This window comes from Lolium perenne, chromosome 4 (assembly GCF_019359855.2).
Source record: "Lolium perenne isolate Kyuss_39 chromosome 4, Kyuss_2.0, whole genome shotgun sequence".
Classification (NCBI taxonomy): domain Eukaryota; kingdom Viridiplantae; phylum Streptophyta; class Magnoliopsida; order Poales; family Poaceae; genus Lolium; species Lolium perenne.
In genome coordinates this window covers 219,779,743-219,806,436 of record NC_067247.2, presented here as the reverse complement: position 1 = coordinate 219,806,436, position 26,694 = coordinate 219,779,743, and the positions used below count along the sequence as shown (strand labels likewise).

At 41.9% G+C, this 26,694-nt stretch overlaps 1 long non-coding RNA gene across 1 annotated transcript; it reads right to left on the bottom strand.

Annotated features, from left to right (window-relative positions):
* Window positions 1–1,301: 1,301 nt before the first annotated feature.
* LOC127294996 (uncharacterized) lies at window positions 1,302–4,167 on the bottom strand. Its single transcript, XR_007847354.1, has 2 exons — window positions 3,246–4,167; window positions 1,302–1,701 (listed from the first exon to the last, which is right to left on the bottom strand). It is a non-coding gene; the product is annotated as an uncharacterized lncRNA (long non-coding RNA).
* Window positions 4,168–26,694: the final 22,527 nt, after the last annotated feature.

Below are 26,694 nucleotides of genomic sequence, written 5' to 3'. Positions count from 1 at the left end.
CCTCCGACACGACGTGCGCGACAAATCACACACGTGATGCCAGAGGAATTAACACGAGCGGTAACATTACAACAGGATTACAATAGAGCCCACAAGATACATATATTACAACAACGACTTCAACGAGTCAAGATACAAATATACAATACAAAGATCCAAATCATACAGAAGAGCGAATACATCCGAGTACGGACAAGATACAAATTGGACTAAGAGTCCTGAAGATAACCAATGGCGTCCATAACCCTGCCCAGGCCAAGCCGGAAGGGTAACCTTGCTAACGTCGTCTTCATCGAACATATCTTCATTCCTGCCCGGTTATATCCCGTAGAAGCAGCAATAAGTACGGGTTCGTACTTAACAAGACTTCAAGACGTATAAGCATTCGTCAACCAGTCGTCCTTTGTACTTGAGGCACGCAGGGGACTTAGAGGACGCAAGAGGAACGTCATAGGCAATATGGTGGAGTTAAGCGGCAGCGCAAGCACTAAAACCTATAGAGACACTCTACAACAGTCGTCTATCAGAGAAGGTGAGAGAGCGTAACTAACAGTTCTATACTCTGCAAACATAACCCAACCGATGTGTTCCCCCCTCACCAGGAGGTACTTACAAAGGCACTCACACGGTTGTCAAGTTTTAACCATTTATTATTGAAGTTGTGCTAACTTACTACTCAAGTTATTATGATTGAAACAACAGGTGTAAGTTGTCTATGGTCAAGTCATACAGCTCCAAGTCGTCCATAACCGCGGACGCGGCTTATCGATAAGATTGTAACCCTGCAGGGGTGCCCAAAAGTGCCCACACGCACGACCAACCCACTTACGACAGGTGGATATCACGACACGCACTCTCCTTCACTACAACAATGTCCAGGAAGCCACCTAACTAAGTTAACCCGTTTCGGAGCCCGATCGAAACTCCGACGCGGACTTAGCTGTTTGCGTCTACGGCTTTCGGATGGAAACAGTGCCCGCAGGGTGAATCCATCTTCAGCAATACGTACCGCATCCTACGAGCGTGCAAGAGACAACGGGGTTACAAGGCAACACGGCTTCCCCAAAAGTAACATCATATCATCTGACCATAAAGAAACATGCTTGCACGCCCGGGAGAAACAAAACAAACATCCAAACTAGTTGTGGCCACTGGACAAGGCTGTAGATTTCGGCAGTGGTCGAGGGGAGACCCGGTAAGCATACCCACGTGTGGTTAGAGCGCTCAGTCTCGGAACAGATAACAAGAACTCGGGGTCCTAAGATATTTAGGAAACACAAGTGAGCCGTCACAAAACGATCAGCTGACCCACCGATGCCTCCGCTAAACAAATGCCAACAACTAAAGTAACCATGATTCTTACCATCATATAACCCAATAAGATAACAATAACGGTAACGAGATAAAACAGCACTAGCATGCACTACGACTCGCAAGGGCAGACTCGATAACCAAACAATAGCCGTAGGAGGTGGTGGTGGCAATATGGGCTGCTTGAGGTAACAAGTGGAAAGGACACGTGACAAGAACGCAACTCAAGGATAGCATAAGGGAGAAGGCAAAATAAAATAGGTAAGCGACTCCGGCAGGGGCAGGAGTATAAGGGAAATGCTTGCCTGTTAAAGCTTGCCGAGGGACATCCGGAGGACTTGCCGTATCTCACAACACCACTTCGCGATCCTATCCGGGAAGAAGCAAATGCTGGAACAAACAACATATGCAAGTCTTACAACTACGAATAAAGAAGATCCAGCATGTTCATGATGATATGCATGACATGGCAAACGTGATGCGATGCAACTTATCCGTATTAATCGGAGTCGGAACCCCGGACAAACAATTAGGTTGGAGTTGCATTTACTACCGCCAAAATTAAGTGGTTGTTAGCATGGCATATCATGGCAAGGGTGAGCTACTTCAAAGTTAAACGGAGAGGGGAAACCTTAGTCGGTGTCCGAAATACTCCGGGTATATGTTAGGTGAACATACACGAACTATCATGGCACGACATGATGCGAGATGCAAACAGATGAATGGATGGCATAATCATGTTCAGCACATTTTTCTGATCAAAATGGACATAAAGTTTGTTTGATTTGGATTTGTAAAAGTGCAATTATGAACAATTTGAAAACCATATGATTGCAAATTGCTGAAAACTGGAATTGGAATTTGAGCGGAAACGGTTTACACCGTGCTGGAAGCTAGCAAGAGTCGTTGACAGGTGGGTCCTTGAGCCACGTCAGCTCCAGCGTGGCACAAGGCAAAAAGGTTGGTTTTACCGGTGGTGCCAATGTGCTGCTGGATCGGTTTTGATATGGGACGGGATTCAGGCTAGGTAAAGCATCTCTGCAATTAGCTGAAGAAGTGACACTACGAACTGAAAACATGACAGCGCGAGGTCCTGTAGATAGCGAAAGTGCACGGTATTTAAAGCGCTCGCCGAGATGAATCTGGGCACCGATTTGAGTGAAACAAAGGAGGTGGATCAAGATGGATGTGCCAATATTCGAAACATATCGGCATGGATGGAAACGGTGCACGATATCTCCGGAAAAGCTCGCCGGAAGTTGGGCCGACGAAACAGCAAAACTGAAACTGGAAAACATCTGTTTCTGGACCTGATTTTGGAAGAAGATGGCGTCGTCGTTACTGCTCCGTTTTGGGTGATTCAAGGACCAGTAGATAGCTGGTGATGTTGTGCATCTAGCTAAGCAAGAAGCTCGTGCTGGGGCGACCTGTGCTGGCGATGATCTACACCGAAATATGGCACCGTGAAACAGATCAAAAGAGCAGCCTTTTCTCGTTTCTTTTTCGATCTCGTCTGATCTTCTCACATGTGACGGTCAAAAACATGAATCGGAACCAGCAGAGTGCTAGCAGACATTTGGTATGACAAAGATCTGGATTAACATGAAGTGTGCATCGTGTTAACTGAAGAATGGCAGAGTTTAACTGGAGAACTTTAGACAGCGTACGCGACGGACACAGCCGTGCGACGGAGATGTCGTTGACGGTGAACACGCTCTGGCTGGGCTTCCGTGATGGAGAAGAGGACGCAGGGACTCAGGGAGTTCCCACGCCTCGACACGAACTGATACTGGTAACCTGCTTGCATCGATACGACGGAAAAAATGTGTTCGTGTGCGACCTCGACCATGGTGGTGCGAAAAGGCCGACGACGGCGTCGTCGCTGTGATGATGAATGACGGCAGGGGAAGAGCTGGATCGAGGCGACTGCTCACCGGGAGGCTGCCGGAAGAAACGAAACGGCTCGAGGACGAACGGAGACGTGGCGACTTCGACGGACTCCAGGAAGAAGACGGCGGCGCGGACGTAGAAGAGGAAGTAGAGCTCGAGCAGGTCCAGCTCCACGTCCAGGAAGAAGAGGAGGTCGCGGAGGTTCTTTCCCCGTTCTCAGCTGGGCTCGGAGCAGTCCATGGCGACGGCGCGGTGGATGGAAACGGCGGCGAAAAACCCTCTCAGTTGCTCACAGAGAGATGGACAAAAGAAACGGAGCGGCGGCGGGGAGGAAGGAGTGGATGAGCTAGGGTTCTGCAGGGGCTGCTGCGAGGATTTTATACGGAGAGCGAGCGAAGGACGACCGTCCCATCAAGAAGACAGCGACGTACCAGTGTATGGATTTGCTGCCGTATAGGAAGAAGGAGAATGCAACGCTGAAATTGGTGGCCTGCTCAGCGTGGAGCAAAATGGGCTTGGTGCACAAAGGGTAGGATACAGGGAGGAGAGGCCAGCGAGAAATTTTTGGGCCACAAGGGCGTGCCCAGCCATTTCCAAGTATTTTGCCAATTAGCAAGAAATAAAAGGAAGAGATAAAGATATGGAGGAAAGGATAAAGAAAGTGTCCAAGATAGGAGGCAAAGAGAAAAATATATGGAAGGAAAGTCTGAAAATATTATTAAGAACTTTATTGTTAAATTGAAACAACTTTTCAATTACTCATAAATATTTAGTTTGGGTTTTCTTAAATAGGAAAAGGTCTAGGAAGGGTTTAATATAAAACCATATGCGAGGGAAACCGAAATAGTTTTTATTTAAAAATAACTTTTATTTAATAAAATCTTGTTGATGATATGATGCATATGCTATGATGATGCACTAAAAGAAAAAGAAAAAGCAATTCTATTAGGGGTATAACCCGGGGCCGTTACACGAGATGCCGAAGAGCCAGTTGCTGTTTTCTGCTGTTTTTGATTTCAGAAATCCTAGTAAGGAAATATTCTCGGAATTGGACGAAATCAACGCCCAGGGTCCTATTTTCACACGAAGCTTCCAGAAGACCGAATGAGTCACGAAGTGGGGCCACGGGGCGCCGCCACAGTAGGGCGGCGCGGCCTACAGGGGGCCCACGCGGCCCTGTTGTGTGGGGCCCCCGTGACACCCCTTGACCTACCCTTCCGCCTACTTAAAGTCTTCGTCGCGAAACCCCCAGTACCAAGAGCCACGATACGGAAAACCTTCCAGAGACGCCGCCGCCGCCAATCCCATCTCGGGGGATTAAGGAGATCGCCTCCGGTACCCTGCTGGAGAGGGGAATCATCTCCCGGAGGACTCTTCACCGCCATGGTCGCCTCCGGAGTGATGTGTGAGTAGTTCACCCCTGGACTATGGGTCCATAGCAGTAGCTAGATGGTCGTCTTCTCCTAATTGTGCTTCATTGTTGGATCTTGTGAGCTGCCTAACATGATCAAGATCATCTATCTGTAATGCTACATGTTGTGTTTGTTGGGATCCGATGAATAGAGAATGCTATGTTATGTTGATTATCAATCTATTATCTATGTGTTGTTTATGATCTTGCATGCTCTCCATTATTAGTAGAGGCTCTGGCCAAGTTTTTGCTAGTAACTCCAAGAGGGAGTACTTATGCTCGATAGTGGGTTCATGCCTCCATTAAATCTGGGACAGTGACAAAAAGTTCTAAGGTTGTGGATGTGCTGTTGCCACTAGGGATAAAACATCGATGCTATGTCTAAGGATGTAGTTGTTGATTACATTACGCACCATACTTAATGCAATTGTCTGTTGTTTGCAACTTAATACTGGAAGGGGTTCGGATGATAACCTGAAGGTGGACTTTTTAGGCATAAATGCATGCTGGATAGCGGTCTATGTACTTTGTCGTAATGCCCAATTAAATCTCACTATACTCATCATATCATGTATGTGCATGGTCATGCCCTCTTTATTTGTCAATTGCCCAACTGTAATTTGTTCACCCAACATGCTTATTCTTATCGGAGAGACGCCTCTAGTGAACTGTGAACCCCGGTCCATTCTTTTAATCGAATACAATCTACTGCAATACTTGTTCTACTGTTTTCTGCAAACATCATCATCCACACTATACATCTAATCCTTTATTACAGCAAGACCGGTGAGATTGACAACCTCACTGTCACGTTGGGGCAAAGTAATTTGGTTGTGTTGTGCAGGTTCCACGTTGGCGCCGGAATCCCTGGTGTTGCGCCGCACTACACTTCGCCGCCATCAACCTTCGACGTGCTTCTTGACTCCTACTGGTTCGATAAACCTTGGTTTCTAACTGAGGGAAACTTACTGCTGTACGCATCACACCTTCCACTTGGGGTTCCCAACGGTCGCGTGCTATACGCGTGTCACCGACCCCCTACCTCCGCCGCGGCAGTGACCTCTTCCCCTCGACGGAGACGACGAGCCTCGACCGTTTGATCTTCATCTAATCGAACGGATCACAACGCACCGTACCGCTTCGGTAAGACTGACCCACTGACGTGCGGGCCCCTCTGTCAGGCGGCCCATGGCGTGTGGAGCGTTACTGGGCTAGCCCTTTCTGGCATTTTCAAAACTTTCGGCCCAATCTTTTTCCCGCCGGCCCAATTTTCAGATTCTGGTTAAATAATTGGGTAGAAATTTAAATACTGGTCCTGTCTTAGAAAATTAAATAGTTTCAAATCTACCCAACCAAATGTGATGAATTTTATGTTGCTGGAAAGCTAGAGAAAAGTTCTACAACATGCCACTGGTCCCACCTCAAGATCTGTTGTAGAAATAAAATGATAAAAAGAAGAAGGAAGGGACTTTTTCCTATTCAAATAATATTTAAAAATCAACCAAAATAGATATTTAGTTAATTCCAACTCAAATAGCTCACATTTGACTTACACTAATTGTTTATGCAAAAATATGGTATGGTTACCTTGAGTGATCATGGCCCAAATTAAATAAAGGGCTATATGGCTATTTTAGTTAATTGATATTGTCCAAAACTATTATGCAAATCATATGAAGTATTGTACTCCATTTAAATCTTGTCCCAAGTGATTTCATATGAATTTTGAACCCCTGGTTACATGCTCTCACATGAAAGACTTGGAGATTTTAAATCATTAATAGAATTATTAAATGGTATGAGGTGGTCTACCTCATTTAAATCATTTTCTCAAATGATGATGATGAATGGTTGACTTAGGTCAACATGATCTCATGTAGGATTGTTTGAGAAATTAAATCTTAAGAAGATTCAATGAGAGGAAATTATTCCTCAAGAACTATATGGAAACTATCATTTACATATATAATGAGAGGAAATTATTTCTCTAACACTAAGTAAGAAAACCCTAGATTAATTCTTGGTAGCAATGATAAGTAATGATGCTAGATCATTTGGAGTGAGCCATTAAGGCTAAGTAAGGGTACTTAAGTGTTGTTTGGTGATTGTATCCTTGTATTCGTGTATAGACGCTAGTGCCGGAGAATACCACGAAGAGGAAGGATTCTACCCAGAAGAAGAAGAGCACTTTGACCACCTCAACCACCAAGGCAAGCTAGACTATTGCAAGTTATAATGTTGCAAGCTAATATTCTTGCAAAGTGCAAAGCCCTTTGGGGCAAGGCACCATTAGTCTTATCTTTTCTTACCATAAGTCTATCCCAAGTTTCTACCTGATACGTCTCCAACGTATCTATAATTTCTGATGTTCCATGCTTGTTTTATGACAATACCGACATGTTTTGTTCACACTTTATGTCATTATTATGCGTTTTCCGGAACTAACCTATTGACGAGATGCGGAAAGGCCGATTCTTTGTTTCTGCTGTTTTTGGTTTCAGAAATCCTAGTAAGGAAATATTTTCGGAATCGGACGAAATCAACACCGAAAGTCTTAGAATCCCCGGAAGCATCCAGAACACCCGAGAGTCGCCAGAGGGGGGCCACAGGGGCCCCAGATGATAGGCCGGCGCGGCCCACCCCCTGGCCGCGCAGCCCTATGGTGTCGTCGCCTCGTTGACCCTCCGACTCCGACTCTCCGCCTATATATTCGTCCCTGACCTAAAAACATCGACCAGTTCGACGAAAACAGAGAAAACCATCCAGAGCCACCGCCATCGCGAAAGTCCAATTCGGGGGACAAAACTCTCTGTTCCGGCACCCTGCCGGGACGGGGAATTGCCCCCGGAGCCATCTCCACCGCCGTCTCCACCGCCATCTTCACCGCCATCGCTGCCTCCATGATGAGGAGGGAGTAATTCACCCCCGGGGCTGAGGGCTCCGCTGTAGCTATGTGGTTAATCTCTCTCTCTTTGTGGTCAAGTTGAATATCATCTATGTGCTACTCTAGTAATGTTATTAAAGTAGTCTATTCCTCCTCCGCGGTGTAATGGTGACAGTGTGTGCACCGCGTAGTACTTGGTTTATGCTATGATTGTGATCTCTTGTAGATTGTGAAGTTAACTATTGCTATGATAGTATTGATATGATCTATGCCTCCTTCATAGTGTGATGGTGACAGTGTGCATGCTATGTTAGTTCTCGGTGTGATTGTGTTGATCTATCTTACACTCTAAGGTTATTTAAATATGAACATTGAATATTGTGGAGCTTGTTAACTCCGGCATTGAGGGTTCGTGTAATCCTACGCAATTAGTGGTGTTCATCATCCAACAAGAGGGTGTAGAGTAGTCCTATTATGTGATCGTTATTGAGAGTGTCCACTAGTGAAAGCAGGATCCCTGGGCCTTGCTTCCAAGCATCGAATCTCCGTTTGTTTACTGTTTTGTTGAATGTTTACTCGCTGCCATATTTTACTCAGATTGTTATTATCACTCATACTCATCCATATTACTTGTATCTCACTATCTCTTCGCCGAACTAGTGCACCTATTGTATTAGGTGTGTTGGGGACACAAGAGACTTCTTGCTTTGTGGTTGCAGGGTTGCTTGAGAGGGATATCTTTGACCTCTTCCTCCCTGAGATCGATAAACCTTGGGTGATCCACTTAAGGGAAATTTGCTGCTGTTCTACAAACCTCTGCTGTTGGAGGCCCAACACTGTCTACAAGAATAGAAGCTCCCGTAGACATCAAGCACTTTTCTGGCGCCGTTGCCGGGGAGGAAAGGTAAAAGGCACTCATACTCCGGTTCCAGGTAACAGTACTTTTCTGGCGCCATTGTGTTTGTGCTCGAAGCTATTTCCTTTAGATCCTGCAATTGCATCTTTTTGTTTCTTGTTTTACACTAGTTAGGCATAATGGAATATAACTATGAGCTTCTTGATTTATTTCCTAAGCTAAGACATGAATTGTGTGATGCGAAAATTAAAGAACCTATGGAACCTCATTTGCATGCTAGTAGCAATATTATTGGTATGAACGCAATCACTGCTAATGCTATGAATAAGTCTAAGCTTGGGGAAGCTAGTTTCTGTGATCTTTTTGGCTTCCCATCTTTAGGGGAGAAAATTTGTTCTAATAATGCTTTATCTCCCATATGCGATAACTCTAATAATGCTTGTGATACTTTAAATCCACCAACTGCAAGTACTTCTTTCAAGATACCCATGAAAATTATTGAACGTGTTATGGATAACCGCTATGAAGGGGATGGAACTGTCCATCCTAAAGATCATTTACTGTTTTTGCATGAATTATGCGGGTTATTCAAGTGTGCAGGTATCTCTATGGATGAAGTGAAGAAGAAGCTATTCCCTTTCTCGCTGTCTGGTAAAGCGGCGCATTGGTATAAATTGTTGGAGAATAGTCATTCTCTTGGTTGGGAGGAAATTGCATCTCTCTTTTACTCTAAATTTTATCCTCCTCATGAAGTGCATATTGATAGGAATCACATTTATAACTTTTATCCTCGTGATGGAGAGAGCATCTCTCAAGCGTGGGGGAGATTGAAGTCACTAATGCTTAAATGTCCCATTCATGAGCTCCCCCGTAATGTTATTGTTAACAATTTTTATGCGAGACTTTCAGGACAACACAAGGATTATCTGGATGCCTGTTCGGAGGGATCTTTCACAAGCAAGGAGGTTGAAGCTAGGTGGGATCTTCTTGATCGGATTAAGGAGAATGCTGAAGGATGGGAGAACAATGAAGGTAAAGAGTCAGGTATAAATTATGATTATGAATGCATTGAAGCTTTTATGGATACCGATAAATTTCGAAATATGAGTGCTACTTATGGTCTTGACTCTCAAGTTGCTGCAAATCTTTATAAATCCTTTGCTTCTCATTTTGAATTGCCTAAAAAGAATTTTGATAAGTATCATGAACCTTTTAAAGAGACTTGCATGAAGAATGAAATTGTTGTTAATTATTGCAATGAGCATGCTCAAACTCCTAAGAATGCTATTTCCTATAAGCATGTTAATTTTTGTGGAATACATAGACCTTGTGGAATTAATCAAATCAAAGATGAATATTGTATCCACCATGCTAATGAAAAAACTAGAAAGTGGTTTAGGGCTCTAGATGATCTTGATAAAAAAGTTTGTGCCCTCTATCCTTTTATTTGTGAAGTTTGCCATGAAGTGGGTCATTTTAATTTTCAATGCTCCTCCAATGATAATTTGAACCCAATGAGTGCTGCAAATTTGTATTGTGATGATGAAATTACTCCTAATCAGCATGATGAGCTTACTTTATTTTTGGGGTGTGAAGAACTGTCGAGAAAAATTTCTTTGTTACATATGAGTGATCTTGATATTGATGATGTCCTGCATGGGTGTTTTTCTTATTGCATTGATAATAGCCATACAAATACTTACATACAAAATATTTTAGAAGATGACACCTTGCCAAAATATGATAGGACCGCTATGTGTTTTGAACTAATTAATGGAAAGGAGGAATCCTCCCAAGTTTCTTCTATTGTTTCTAAAAGTAAATCAGGTTATGCGGACAAGCCACCCTTCAAGCCTCTTCCTCCTAAAGAAGGGAACGAGGAGAAGGAAGAGAAGAAGAAGAAGAAGAAGAAGAAGAAGGGAACGAAGAAGAAGAAGAAGAAGAAGAAGAAGAAGGAAAATAAAAAGAAAGAGGTAACGGCGTATCCCCGCGTGAATGAGATAACGCTAGGTAACCGTAAGTATGTTGCTCCTAATAATTATTGTGATAATGAATCTGAATACGATGATCTTCCTATGCCCTTTACATACATTAGCGATCATGATTTGAATGGGCACATTACTTTTGATATTGCAAATCTCTGGGAAACTAATTCTGAAAATGATGATGATAATAATTGCCATAGTGTCAGTGCTATCCATGCTTCCTCCCATAATGATATAGAAAGCTCTAAGCTTGGGGAAGAGGTGTTTGAAAATCCTTTTGCTACTGGTCATTATGTTCTTGATACATCTCCTTCTAATAACAATGATGGTATGGTCAAACCGACTGTGAAAGATAACTATTCTATTTCTTATGATGACACTGTGCCTCCGATCTTTGATGATTATTATAAAGAATGCTATGATATAGGTTATAATTATCCTTATGAAACTTGTCATAGTCATGATTGGACTACCAAAAACAATTCTTTTAATATGCAACTTGTTTACCATGTTCAAATTCTTGATAATAATCTTGCTCCCATTACTATTAATGAGAATAACTCTTCTTATGCCAAAATTAATGATACTTCTATGCATATGAACCATGATAAGAATGTTTTAAGTGATGGGTATATTGTGGATTTCATCAATGATGCTACTGAAAGTTATTATGAGAGAGGGAAATATGGTTATACGCATTTCAATAATATTAAGTTTCCCCTCTTTATGTTGAGAATCTTGAAGTTACTCGTGTTTTATCCTCTTATGCTTGTCACTTTGTTCTTCATGAATTCATTTGTGTACAAGATTCCTCTGCATAGGAAGCATGTTAGGCTTAAATGTGTTTTGCATTTGCCTCTTGAAGCTCTCTTTTGCTTCAAATACCATTTCTTGCGTGTGCATCATCAAAACTGCTGAGCCCATCTTAATGGCTATAAAGAAAGAACTTCTTGGGAGATAACCCATGTGTTATTTTGCTACAGTACTTTGTTTTATATTTGTGTCTTCGAAGTTGTTTACTACTGTAGCAACCTCTCCTTATCTTAGTTTTGTGTTTTGTTGTGCCAAGTAAAGTCGTTGATAGTAAGGTTCATACTAGATTTGGATTACTGCGCAGAAACAGATTTCTTTGCTGTCTCGAATCTGGGAAAAATTCTCTATAGGTAACTCAGAAAATTATGCCAATTTACGTGAGTGATCCTCAGATATGTACGCAACTTTCATTCAATTTGACCATTTTCATTTGAGCAAGTCTGGTGCCCCAATAAAATTCTTCTTTACGGACTGTTCTGTTTTGACAGATTCAGCCTTTTATTTCGCATTGCTTCTTTTGCTATGTGGGATGGATTTCTTTGTTCCATTAACTTCCAGTAGGTTTGGGCAATGTCCAGAAGTGTTAAGAATGAATGTGTCACCTCTGAACATGTGAGTTTTTGATTATGCACTAACCCTCTAATGAGTTTGTTTCGAGTTTGGTGTGGAGGAAGTTTTCAAGGGTCAAGAGAGGAGGATGATACAATATGATCAAGAAGAGTGAAAAGCCTAAGCTTGGGGATGCCCCGGTGGTTCACCCCTGCATATTTCAAGAAGACTCAAGCATCTAAGCTTGGGGATGCCCAAGGCATCCCCTTCTTCATCGACAAATTATCAGGTTCCTTCTCTTGAAACTATATTTTTATTCGGTCACATCTTATGTACTTTATTTGGAGCGTCTGTATGTTTCTTGTTTTTGTTTTTGTTTGAATAAATACTTGTGTGGGAGAGAGACACGCTCCGCTGGTTCGTATGAACACATGTGTTCTTAGCTTTTAATGTTCATGGCGAAGGTTGAAACTGCTTCGTTAATTGTTATATGGTTGAAAACGGAAAATGCTACATGTAGTAATTGGTATGATGTCTTGAATAACTTGATACTTGGCAATTGTTGTGCTCTTGCTTAAGCTCTTGCATCATATACTTTGCACCTATTAGTGAAGAAATACATAGAGCTTGTTAAAATTTGGATTGCATGAGTGGTTTCTCTAGAGTCTAGATATTTTCTAGTGAGGTGTTTGAACAACAAGGAAGACGATGTATAGTCTTATAATGCTTGTAATATGTCTTTTATGTAAGTTTTGATGTACTAGTTTATGCTTGTGTTTGCTTCAAACAACCTTGCTAGCCTAAGCCTTGTATCGAGAGGGATTACTTCTCATGCATCAGAAACCCTTGAGCCAACCACTATGCCATTCGAGTCCACCATACCTACCTACTACATGGTATTTCTCCGCCATTCCAAAGTAAATTGCTTGAAGTGCTACCTTTAAATTTCTATCCTCTACCTTTGCAATATATAGCTCATGGGACAAATAGCTTAAAAACTATTGTGGTATTGAATATGTACTTATGCACTTTATCTCTTATTAAGTTGCTTGTTGTGCGATAACCATGTTCCTGGGGACGCCATCAACTCCTCTTTGTTGAATATCATGTGAGTTGCTATGCATGTTCGTCTTGTCTGAAGTAAGGGAGATTTACCACCAAAATGGTTAGAGCATTGCATAATGTTAGAGAAGAACATTGGGCCGCTAACTAAAGCCATGATCCATGGTGGAAGTTTCAGTTTTGGACAAATATCCTCAATCTCATATGAGAAAATTAATTGTTGTTGAATGCTTATGCATAAAAGAGGAGTCCATTATCTGTTGTCTATGTTGTCCCGGTATGGATGTCTAAGTTGAGAATAATCAATAGCGAGAAATCCGATGCGAGCTTTCTCCTTAGACCTTTGTACAGGCGACATAGAGGTACCCCTTTGTGACACTTGGTTAAAACATATGCATTGCGATGATAATCCAGGTAATCCGAGCTAATTAGGACAAGGTGCGGGCACTATTAGTACACTATGCATGAGGCTTGCAACTTGTAGGATATAATTTACATAACACATATGCTTTATTACTACCGTTGACAAAATTGTTTCTTGTTTTCAAAACCAAAGCTCTAGCACAAATATAGCAATCAATGCTTCCCTCTGCGAAGGGCCTTTTCTTTTACTTTTATGTTGAGTCAGTTTACCCATTTCTCTCTATCTTAGAAGCAAACACTTGTGTTAACTGTGCATTGATTCTTACATACTTGCTTATTGCACTTGTTATATTGCTTTGCATTGACAACTATCCATAAGATATACATGTTACAAGTTGAAAGCAACCGCTGAAACTTAATCTTCCATTGTGTTGCTTCAATGTCTCTACTATGAATTTATTGCTTTATGAGTTAACCCTTATGCAAGACTTATTGATGCTTGTCTTGAAAGTACTATTCATGAAAAGTCCTTGCTATATGATTCAATTGTTTACTCATTGCATTTACATTGTTTCGAATCGCTGCATTCATCTCATATGCTTTACAATAGCATGATTAAGATTATGTTGGTAGCATGTCACCTCAGAAATTATCTTTTATCGTTTACCTACTCGAGGACGAGTAGGAACTAAGCTTGGGGATGCTGATACGTCTCCAACGTATCTATAATTTCTGATGTTCCATGCTTGTTTTATGACAATACCGACATGTTTTGTTCACACTTTATGTCATTATTATGCGTTTTCCGGAACTAACCTATTGACGAGATGCCGAAAGGCCAGTTGCTGTTTTCTGCTGTTTTTGGTTTCAGAAATCCTAGTAAGGAAATATTTTCGGAATCGGACGAAATCAACACCGAAAGTCTTAGAATCCCCGGAAGCATCCAGAACACCCGAGAGTCGCCAGAGGGGGGCCACAGGGGCCCCAGATGATAGGCCGGCGCGGCCCACCCCCTGGCCGCGCGGCCCTATGGTGTCGTCGCCTCGTTGACCCTCCGACTCCGACTCTCCGCCTATATATTCGTCCCTGACCTAAAAACATCGACCAGTTCGACGAAAATAGAGAAAACCATCCAGAGCCACCGCCATCGCGAAAGTCCAATTCGGGGGACAGAACTCTCTGTTCCGGCACCCTGCCGGGACGGGGAATTGCCCCCGGAGCCATCTCCACCGCCGTCTCCACCGCCATCATCACCGCCATCGCTGCCTCCATGATGAGGAGGGAGTAATTCACCCCCGGGGCTGAGGGCTCCGCTGTAGCTATGTGGTTCATCTCTCTCTCTTTGTGATCAAGTTGAATATCATCTATGTGCTACTCTAGTAATGTTATTAAAGTAGTCTATTCCTCCTCCGCGGTGTAATGGTGACAGTGTGTGCACCGCGTAGTACTTGGTTTATGCTATGATTGTGATCTCTTGTAGATTGTGAAGTTAACTATTGCTATGATAGTATTGATATGATCTATGCCTCCTTCATAGTGTGATGGTGACAGTGTGCATGCTATGTTAGTTCTCGGTGTGATTGTGTTGATCTATCTTACACTCTAAGGTTATTTAAATATGAACATTGAATATTGTGGAGCTTGTTAACTCCGGCATTGAGGGTTCGTGTAATCCTACGCAATTAGTGGTGTTCATCATCCAACAAGAGGGTGTAGAGTAGTCCTATTATGTGATCGTTATTGAGAGTGTCCACTAGTGAAAGCAGGATCCCTGGGCCTTGCTTCCAAGCATCGAATCTCCGTTTGTTTACTGTTTTGTTGAATGTTTACTCGCTGCCATATTTTACTCAGATTGTTATTATCACTCATACTCATCCATATTACTTGTATCTCACTATCTCTTCGCCGAACTAGTGCACCTATTGTATTAGGTGTGTTGGGGACACAAGAGACTTCTTGCTTTGTGGTTGCAGGGTTGCTTGAGAGGGATATCTTTGACCTCTTCCTCCCTGAGATCGATAAACCTTGGGTGATCCACTTAAGGGAAATTTGCTGCTGTTCTACAAACCTTTGCTCTTGGAGGCCCAACACTGTCTACAAGAATAGAAGCTCCCGTAGACATCACTACCTTACAAGTTTTTACTTGTTTTCTTAAAGAGTTGCTTTTATAGTTAACTTTGGTCAAAGTGAAAGAAGGTTGCTAGAGTAGTAAAGTTAGTCTCAATCTAGCAAAGCAAGATAGCACCCCTCATGATTAGAGCTAGTGCTAATGATTAAAACTTGACTACTCTAGATGGGAACATGTGACTTTGAAATGAATTTGAAACCTTGGAATGATGAATCATTTCATTGAAAGATTTTTGAAGGTGAATATGACCAAGAGAAGATGGTGATTTTTGATAAAACTGATATTGGTTTGAATGCGATACCTTTCCAATATTGAGTACCCCCACAATACCTGATTATGGGTAGGGCTTAACTGGAAGTTTATGCATCTTAGTATGGGTTCCCTCTGAACACACATCATAGGGGTTATGCCGAGGCTGCCTCCATTGTTGAGAAATGATGTGAATTGAGGTGAATTGTACGGCCAAGCTCTGTGCAGTTCCCAGGTTGACAGTTGGTCTTCACTGGGAGGCCAAGCTCATGGGGAGAGGTGCTCATACTAGGATTTGTAAGTGAAAGGTTATGGTTGATGATCCGCGTACTGTGTTACGATGATTCGGGGTAATCCCGACGGATGAAATCAAATGTTGTGGCACAAGTGTGCAACCTCTGCAGAGTGTAAATCTATTCGAATAGCCGTGTCCACGGTTACGAACGGTTGGAAAGGCCATACAGTTTCCTATGTCAGAGTCTTGAAAATATTTGGTGAAGTGAATGGTTAATGGTGAATTGGTGACTTGATTTTGAATCACCACTTGAATTGTGGGAATGACACTAATGTTCCCACTTGAGTTAGTCTAGCACATGAATAAGTCTTTTCTCAAACACTTGTGAATTAAAATTGGCTTTATGAAAATTAAACTAGAGCTTAGCACCCCCTTACTAGAATTGTTAGCACTTACATTAGTTTTAGTTTGCGAGTACTTTAAAGTACTCACGGCTGTGTCCCTGGCTATTCAAATGGCCAGACTATGAAGAGGAGCAGAACTATCAAGATGACGGCAACCAAGATGTCTACGACAACTAGGGAATCTCCTGACGTCAGACGTTGGCTTGTGGACTAGCGAGTCCCTTCTACTTTACGCTTCCGCTATGAACTTTGTGTCCGTTGATCAATAAATCAACTATTTATGTAATATTGGATCATGTGATCTCTATTTGTAAGACGACTATGGTATGTAATGAATGATGACTTATGATATTCATCTGTTATGTCTCGCAACAACAATATTCCTGGGATTGCGATGTATGGCATAACAGGCATCTGGACTTAAAAATCCGGGTGTTGACAAGTTGGTATCAGAGCCATTGTTTGACCTTAGGAGACCCTAGTTAGAATGGACGTCTGAAAAACTTAATTTCAAAACAAATGAAGTGAATATTTGTAAAAACTTATTCTCACTCTTATCCTTGAGATCTTTTTCAAAATGAGAATTTCATGCTCTACTTTTTCCTTTGAGAACTACATAAAACTTTACACACGTACTTGACCACTTCTTTAACTTACTCATCCTCATTGCTCACAGATGGAGTACAAATGGGAGTTCTATCAGCTTGGTCACGGAGGAAACCTGATGTTCGAGAGAGACTTGAAGCAACTAGTGGACTATCTAGGACGCCCGTATCCCGAGTTCTTCGGAACACCCCTCAACAATCACTCCGGAGGACCACCTCGGTGGGAAGTTTCTGCTGATCTACGAAGAAAGCTTGGAGCCCCGGTATGGGAAACCATATGGTTTTCTGTAACGGGAAACACCTGGAAGGAAGGACTAGTCAGAGCTATGCAAGAAGCAATTGCCCGTTTGTGTGGACAAAATGAGAACAAGATCAAGAATACTTGCTTCATCTACTACCCAAGACATGACCCCATGGGAAGACCGATGACCATGCCCCCGCACACAGAAATGAACCACTATGTAGCACACCTCGACTTCATGTTGTACAAGACCCGCAAGGAGTTGGACAACGCCCTCGCCTCTCGCCAAGCACATTACCCGTGACGACGAAGAATCCACCCCGAAGAGTAGTATCACTCCAGCACTTGAGTAGGTGTGAGTTGTATTAGGACCCCCTTGTATTGTAGAGCGAATGAATGGTTCTTCAAACCAACAGTGTGCTAGATTTGTAATGTGTGATGTTTGGTATGAATGAAAAAGTGTTGTTGGTTTGACCCCCTCAACACTACTCAAGTTTTCAAGTTTTGAACTTCGTGAACTTTAATTCCAAACAAACCGTAGAAATTTCCCTCTTATCTTATCATCTACTCCGATACTCAGATGGCCCCTCCAACCCGCAACGCCACCCAAGACGCCATGATGCAAATGCTACAGATGATGATGGCCGACTGAGAAGCCGAGAGAGTTGAACGCCAAGCCAACATTGCTGCACTGCAGCAGCTTGCTCAGAACAACAACGGCCATGGAAACCACGACCACCCTGGGTCAAAACTGAAGAACTTTCAGAACATCAACCCACCCATTTTCAGCAAGACCGAAGAGCCCCTCGATGCTGATGACTGGCTCCAGACAATGGAGAACAACCTCGAAGTTGCGGGAGTTGAAGCCACAGAAAAAGTACTGTTCGCCACCCACTACCTGTCAGGACCTGCACCAGCCTGGTGGACAAGCGCCCGCGCAATGAATGCGGGACAGATGATGACCTGGGAAGACTTCAAGCTGAAGTTCAGCAAGTACCATGTGCCCCAAGGACTGATCAAGATGATGAGAGACGAGTTCCGCGAACTCAAGCAAGGCAGGATGTCCGTGGTAGAATACCACGACAGGTTTCTTACTCTGTCAAGGTACGCCCCGGACGAGACCGGCACCAATGAGAAGCGAAAGGAAAGATTTTTGAACGGATTACACGACGAGATGCAGACTGTACTGGTCAACATTCCCTTTGCTGACTTAGAAGCCCTGGTGGACTCCGCCATCCAGATGGAAGGGAAGCTTCACCAAGCCAACGAGAACCGCAAACGCCGGATGATGAACCAGCATGGGTCCAGCAATACCCCGAAGTACCGCAACAACTCATCTGGAGGATATACTCCAAAGTACAACAAGCCCCCTGCTCAGAATTACCGCCCAAACTACACCAACAACCACGGAGGACCCCCGAAGCCCGGAGGCAACAACAACAACAATCACACCAGCAACCACAACCCCAACAACAGCAACAACGGGAACAACAACAACAATACTGGCCCTAGGACTGGAAGCAACGCCATCCCCGTCGCCAACAAGGACAAGGCCACCATCACTTGTTATGAGTGTGGAGTGGTTGGGCATTACTCCAATGAGTGCCCCAAGAGACTCGCCAAGATTGCCGCCAACACCGCTGCACCTGCTCAGAACCAACGCTGCTTTGCCGCAAGAAAGAACCAGAAAAACAACGGCCGCTTCTACAACATGACTGCCACAGAAGCCCAAGAAGCACCTCAGGCCATGCCAAGTATGTCTTCCTGTTAAATCATATCACTAAATCTCTCTTAGGAACCTAACTTTTCTTAAAATCTTAGGACGAGATTTTTTTAAGGGGGAAGGGTTTGTAACACTCCAAATTTCAAAACAAAGAGAAAATGAATTTCCTTTTTCCAAAAATGAGAACCAACAAAAACTTTTCTTACATAGAGTGCTATGCTTAGTGCTCATACCTAATATTTGTGTTTTGCCACGATGAGTGTTATTATGCTTATGTGATAAACCCTAAAATCCTAAAGTGATCAAGTGAAGATCACAAACCAAATAAAATAAAAGAGAAAGAAATCAAATAAGAAAAACCCTAAACCCTAACCTTCTCAAAAATCATTTGGATCTATTTTGAGAAACCCAAAATAAAGAAAAAGACATATATGGGCATGTAGCCCTAATGTGTAAATTTTTGAACTCTACCTTTCTTACTTTGATAAATGGTGGTGAACCATTGCAAGACTTACTAAACCCTAAACCTCATCCCTCTTGTCATCAATCTTTGAAAAAAACAAAATAAAAAGAAAAGATCTTAAATAAGAAACAGGCATATGCAAGCCTATGGCTACTTTTTGCAAATGCTCCCACTTTGAGTGTTGACCTTGGTAGATGTTTTGAAATACATCAACACACTCAACAAAGTACTTACCAACCAATTCAAGTTAGAAACAAAATAAAATCAAACATATGCCTAGAGGCATATGTGGCACTTAGCCAAAATATCCAATCTTGACCTAGGCACTCCCGTTGCCTCAAATTGGTTTGAACCCTTTACCCAAATCAATCTAACACCAAATAAAGCTCACCCTTGTCAAAGTGAAGCAAAGAAAAATAAAAGAATAAATAGTAGGAAATCACAAAACCCTCACATATGGTTTATGCCATTTTTTCTAAAATCTTTGACCTAGACCAATTTGGCCTTCACCATTAGTTGTAATATGTTACTAAACACTTATTACAACTTTTGGAATCAAAGAAACACAAATCAAATCAAATTCAAACTCAAATTGTGATCACATATGATAATGGTCAAATCTGCCATTTATATTCTGGTCACTACTTTGAGCCCCTCTATTTCAAGTTTTTCAAACTAAACTTTCCCAATTATTTGCCCCACATCCAAGAGCACATGAAGGAGAACAACTTTGGTCAAGACCACCATGTCAAATTCATCTTGGATCAAATTCTATGCTCATCCAAAGTTGGAACTTGTTATCAAATGCAACAATCTCACTTTGTAAAAAATTGCATTTCTTTGATTTTTAAAATTCCACCACCACACATGTTTGTCTCTAGTCAATTGCAACTTATCCAAATAACACATTCTCAAATTTTTGAATCATATGAATCCAACCAAATTTGGTGAAATTTAGCAAATTGCAAATAGGGAACTATGCAAACACTATTTAAAATAGTGTTTGGCCTAAACCCTACTGCCCCAAATCACTCCCTCTGGTTCCCTTGCCCCCTCTCACCCTATCCCATCCACAGCAGCCCTAAGAGGAGGGGCCAAAGCTAGCATGGCATGGCCATGCCGGCTATGCCACACATGGCAACCTCCCCTCTCTTCTCCTTCCTCCCTACCCTGGCCATGGTGCCATTCTACTCCACCACACTGCCCTACGGCTGCCTAGCCCCTTTACTGCATGAAATCACCTAGATCCTTGCCGGAGAACACGCGCCCTGGGCAAGCCGAGGACGTCGAGCACGTTCCCGTGGACACGCCAGAGCACCACCTGCCGCCGTCGACCCAGGCCCCCCTCGCTCTCTTGCTTCGCAGACTTGCTCCCCTGGACGACCGCAACCCACCAGACACGCTCCTTGTCTCGCTCGAGCGCCGCCGCCGTCGACATCATCGCCGGATTTCCGCGCCAGTGCTGCCAGCATTCGCCATCGCCCTCGCCTGCCAGGACCGTCCCCCACCTCGCACTCTAGCTCTCTAGCACCGCCTGTACCTCGCCTATCTAGCGCCTACGTCGCTGACCCCCTTCCCTCACCGGAGCCGCCGCTCTGCTGTCGCCCTTGCCGCACCCCTCACGGCCACCTCGCCCACTATAAAAGGAGCCGTCCCCGCGCCATCCTCTCCACAGCAAACTTACTCCCCTCTCTCCTCTCAAGCTCCTCGTCCACTCCTCTCCCTCGATTAGCCGCCGGAGCTGTGCAATTTCTTCGCCGGAGCCCGCAGAGGTGCTGAGATCGCCGCCGACGAATTCGGGCACCATCGGCGACGCCACCAGTACCACTCGGCTCACCGTCGACGACAACCTCGCCTAGCACCGTCGCCACCCCTCGCCGGAGTCCAGAAGCGCCGCCGACCCCCTACCTCCGCCGCGGCAGTGACCTCTTCCCCTCGACGGAGACGACGAGCCTCGACCGTTTGATCTTCATCTAATCGCATCGGTGACGCCACCAGTACCATTCGACTTACCGTCGACGATAACCTCGCCTAGCACCGTCGCCACCCCTCGCCGGAGTCCAGAAGCGCCGCCGACCCCCTACCTCCGCCGCGGCAGTGACCTCTTCCCCTCGACGGAGACGATGAGCCTCGACCGTTTGATCTTCATCTAATCGAACGGATCACAACGCACCGTACCGCTTCGGTAAGACTGACCCACTGACGTGCGGGCCCCTCTGTCAGGCGGCCCGTGGCGTGTGGAGCGTTACTGGGCTAGCCCTTTCTGGCATTTTCAAAACTTTCGGCCCAATCTTTTTCCCGCCGGCCCAATTTTCAGATTCTGGTTAAATAATTGGGTAGAAATTTAAATACTGGTCCTGTCTTAGAAATTAAATAGTTTCAAATCTACCCAACCAAATGTGATGGATTTTATGTTTTTGGAAATCTAGAGAAAAGTTCTACAACATGCCACTGGTCCCACCTCAAGAACTGTTGTAGAAATAAAATGATAAAAAGAAGAAGGAAGGGACTTTTTCCTATTCAAATAATATTTAAAAATCAACCAAAATAGATATTTAGTTAATTCCAACTCAAATAGCTCACATTTGACTTACACTAATTGTTTATGCAAAAAGATGGTATGGTTACCTTGAGTGATCATGGCCCAAATTAAATAAAGGGCTATATGGCTATTTTAGTTAATTGATATTGTCCAAAACTATTATGCAAATCATATGAAGTATTGTACTCCATTTAAATCTTGTCCCAAGTGATTTCATATGAATTTTGAACCCCTGGTTACATGCTCTCACATGAAAGACATGGAGATTTTAAATCATTAATAGAATTATTAAATGGTATGAGGTGGTCTACCTCATTTAAATCATTTTCTCAAATGATGATGATGAATGGTTGACTTAGGTCAACATGATCTCATGTAGGATTGTTTGAGAAATTAAATCTTAATAAGATTCAATGAGAGGAAATTATTCCTCAGGAACTAGATGGAAACTATCATTTACATATATAATGAGAGGAAATTATTTCTCTAACACTAAGTAAGAAAACCCTAGATTAATTCTTGGTAGCAATGATAAGTAATGATGCTAGATCATTTGGAGTGAGCCATTACGGCTAAGTAAGGGTACTTAAGTGTTGTTTGGTGATTGTAGCCTTGTATTCGTGTATAGACGCTAGTGCCGGAGAATAACTGGAAGAGGAAGGATTCTACCCAGAAGAAGAAGAAGAGCACTTTGACCACCTCAACCACCAAGGCAAGCTAGACTATTGCAAGTTATAATGTTGCAAGCTAATATTCTTGCAAAGTGCAAAGCCCTTTGGGGCAAGGCACCATTAGTCTTATCTTTTCATACCATAAGCCTATCCCAAGTTTCTACCTTACAAGTTTTTACTTGTTTTCTTAAAGAGTTGCTTTTATAGTTAACTTTGGTCAAAGTTAAAGGAGGTTGCTAGAGTAGTAAAGTTAGTCTCAATCTAGCAAAGCAAGATAGCACCCCTCATGATTAGAGCTAGTGCTAATGATTAAAACTTGACTACTCTAGATGGGAACATGTGACTTTGAAATGAATTTGAAACCTTGGAATGATGAATCATTTCATTGAATGATTTTTGAAGGTGAATATGACCAAGAGAAGATGGTGATTTTTGATAAAACTGATATTGGTTGGAATGCGATACCTTTCCAATATTGAGTACCCCCACAATACCTGATTATGGGTAGGGCTTAACTGGAAGTTTATTCATCTTAGTATGGGTTCCCTCTGAACACACATCATAGGGGTTATGCCGAGGCTGCCTCCGTTGTTGAGAAATGATGTGAATTGAGGTGAATTGTACGGCCAAGCCCTGTGCAGTTCCCAGGTTGACAGTTGGTCTTCACTGGGAGGCCAAGCTCATGGGGAGAGGTGCTCATACTAGGATTTGTAAGTGAAAGGTTATGGTTGATGATCCGCGTACTGTGTTACGATGATTCGGCGTAATCCCGACGGATGAAATCAAATGTTGTGGCACAAGTGTGCAACCTCTGCAGAGTGTAAATCTATTCGAATAGCCGTGTCCACGGTTACGGACGGTTGGAAAGGCCATATAGTTTCCTATGTCAGAGTCTTGAAAATATTTGGTGAAGTGAATGGTGAATGGTGAATTGGTGACTCGATTTTGAATCACCACTTGAATTGTGGGAATGACACTAATGTTCCCACTTGAGTTAGTCTAGCACATGAATAAGTCTTTTCTCAAACACTTGTGAATTAAAATTGGCTTTATGCAAATTAAACTAGAGCTTAGCACCCCCTTACTAGAATTGTTAGCACTTACATTAGTTTTAGTTTGCGAGTACTTTAAAGTACTCACGGCTGTGTCCCTGGCTATTCAAATGGCCAGACTATGAAGAGGAGCAGAACTATCAAGATGATGGCAACCAAGATGTCTACGGCAACTAGGGAATCTCCCGACGTCAGACGTTGGCCTGTGGACTAGCGAGTCCCTTCTACTTTACGCTTCCGCTATGAACTTTGTGTCCGTTGATCAATAGATCAACTATTTATGTAATATTGGATCATGTGATCTCTATTTGTAAGACGACTATGGTATGTAATGAATGATGACTTATGATATTCAACTATTATGTCTCGCAACAACAATATTCCTGGGATTGCGATGTATGGCATAACAGGCATCTGGACTTAAAAATCCGGGTGTTGACAGTTTGACCATGATTTAAACAAGTTTAAAACATGAATATGAAAAATTAAGGATGTATCCTTCGTAGTCACTCCAAAATGAAGCTCGATCTTGAGAGGGTTTTTGAAATATCCATGTTTGAAACCAAAAAAACCACATACTTCTCTTCATGCTTGACTTCATAAGACAGAGTTTGGGGTTAGGGGTAGCTTGATACATAAATTTTCTGGTTTGAATATGTCTAGACATTGTTTATCAACTTAATTGAATGCTTACTAGATGACATAAGATGACTATGTGCATTGGTTTTTCATTTATTTTTTGAATTTTTATGCCCATTTGAATCTTGGTCAAATCCTAGGTTTGACCATGATTTAATCAAGTTTAAAACATGAATATGAAAAATTAAGCATCTATCCTTCTTAGTCACTCCAATATGTAGCTCTTGGGAGGGTTTTTGAAATTTCCATGCTTGAAACAAAAAACCTCTTCTCTTCATGCATGCTTGACTTCATAAGACAGAGTTTAGGGTTAGGGGGTAGATACATGATTTTCCTGCTAGTTTGAATATGTCTAGACCTTGTTTATCAATTTAAATGAATGCTTACTATATGACAGGAGCAGACCTTGGTTTTAATTTTTTATACCCATTTGAATCTTCGTCAAATCCTAGGTTTGGTGACCAAGATTTGAACAAGTTTAAAACATGAATATGAAAAAGTAAGCATGTATGCTTCTTAAGTCACTCCAAAATGAAGCTCTTGGGAGGGTTTTTGAAATTTCCATGTTTGAAACTAAAAACCACTTCTCTTCATGTTTGACTTCATAAGTCAGGGTTTAGGGATATATAGGGGGTAGATACATGATTTTTCTAGTTTGAATATGTCTAGACCTTGTTTATCAACTTAATTGAATGCTTACTATATAACATAACAATACTATGTGCCTTGATTTTTCATTTTTTTTAAATTATGCCTATTTGAATCTTGGTCAAATCCTAGGTTTGACCATGATTTAAACAAGTTTAAAACATGAATATGAAAATTAAGCATGTATCCTTCATAGTCACTCCAAAATGAAGCTCTTGAGAGGGTTTTTGAAATTTCCATGTTTGAAACCAAAAAACCACATACTTCTCTTCATGCTTGACTTCATAAGACAGAGTTTGGGGTTAGGGGTAGCTTGATACATGTTTTTTCTCGTTTGAATATGTCTAGACCTTGTTTATCAACTTAATTGAATGCTTAATATATATATGACATAAGAAGACTATGTGCATTGGTTTTCCATTTTATTGTTTTTTTTTAATTTTATGCCCATTTGAATCTTGGTCAAATCCTAGGTTTGACCATGATTTAAACAAGTTGAAAATATGAATATGAAAAATTATGCATATATCCTTCTTAGTCACTCCAAAATGAAGCTCTTGGGAGGGTTTTTGAAATTTCCATGTTTGAAACCAAAAACCACATATCTTCATGCTTGACTTCATGAGACAGAGTTTATGGTTAGGGGGTAGATACATGATTTCTCTGGTTTCAATATATCTAGACCTTGTTTATCAACTTAATTGAACGCTTACTATGTGACATAAGATGACTATGTGCATTGGTTTTTCATTTTATTGTTTTTTTTGAATTTTTATGCCCATTTGAATCTTGGTCAAATCCTAGGTTTGACCATGATTTAAACAAGTTTAAAACATGAATATCAAAAATTAAGGATGTATCCTTCGTAGTAACTCCAAAATGAAGCTCGATCTTGAGAGGGTTTTTGAAATTTCCATGTTTTAAACCAAAAAACCATGTACTTCTCTTCATGCTTGACTTCATAAGACAGAGTTTGGGGTTAGGAGTAGCTTGATACATAAATTTTCTGGTTTGAATATGTCTTGACATTGTTTATCAACTTAATTGTATGCTTACTGGATGACATAAGATGACTATGTGCATTGGTTTTTCATTTTTTTTTTGAATTTTTATGCCCATTTGAATCTTGGTCAAATCGTAGGTTAATTTGACTATGATTTAATCAAGTTAAAACCACTTCTCTTCATGCATGCTTGACTTCATAAGACAGAGTTTAGGGTTAGGGGTAGATACATGATTTTCCTGCTAGTTTGAATATGTCTAGACCTTGTTTATCAATTTAAATGAATGCTTACTATATGACATGAGCAGACCTTGGTTTTAATTTTTTATACCCATTTGAATCTTCGTAAAATCCTAGGTTTGTTGACCAAGATTTGAACAAGTTTAAAACATGAATATGAAGAAGTAAGCATGTATGCTTCTTAAGTCACTCCAAAATGAAGCTCTTGGGAGGGTTTTTGAAAATTCCATGTTTGAAACTAAAAACCACTTCTCTTCATGCTTGACTTCATAATTAAGTCAGGGTTTAGGGATATATAGGGGTAGATACATGTTTTTTCTGGTTGAATATGTCTAGACCTTGTTTATCAACTTAATTGAATGCTTACTATATGACATAAGAAGACTATGTGCCTTGATTTTTCATTTTTTTTAAATCATGCCCATTTGAATCTTGTTCAAATCCTAGGTTTGACCATGATTTAAACAAGTTGAAAACATGAATATGAAAAATTAAGCATATATCCTTCTTAGTCACTCCAAAATGAAGCTCTTGGGAGGGTTTTTGAAATTTCCATGTTTGAAACCAAAAACCACATATCTTCATGCTTGACTTCATGAGACAGAGTTTAGGGTTAGGGGGTAGATACATGATTTCTCTGGTTTGAATATATCTAGACCTTGTTTATCAACTTAATTGAATGCTTACTATGTAACATAAGAAGACTATGTGCCTTGATTTTCCATTT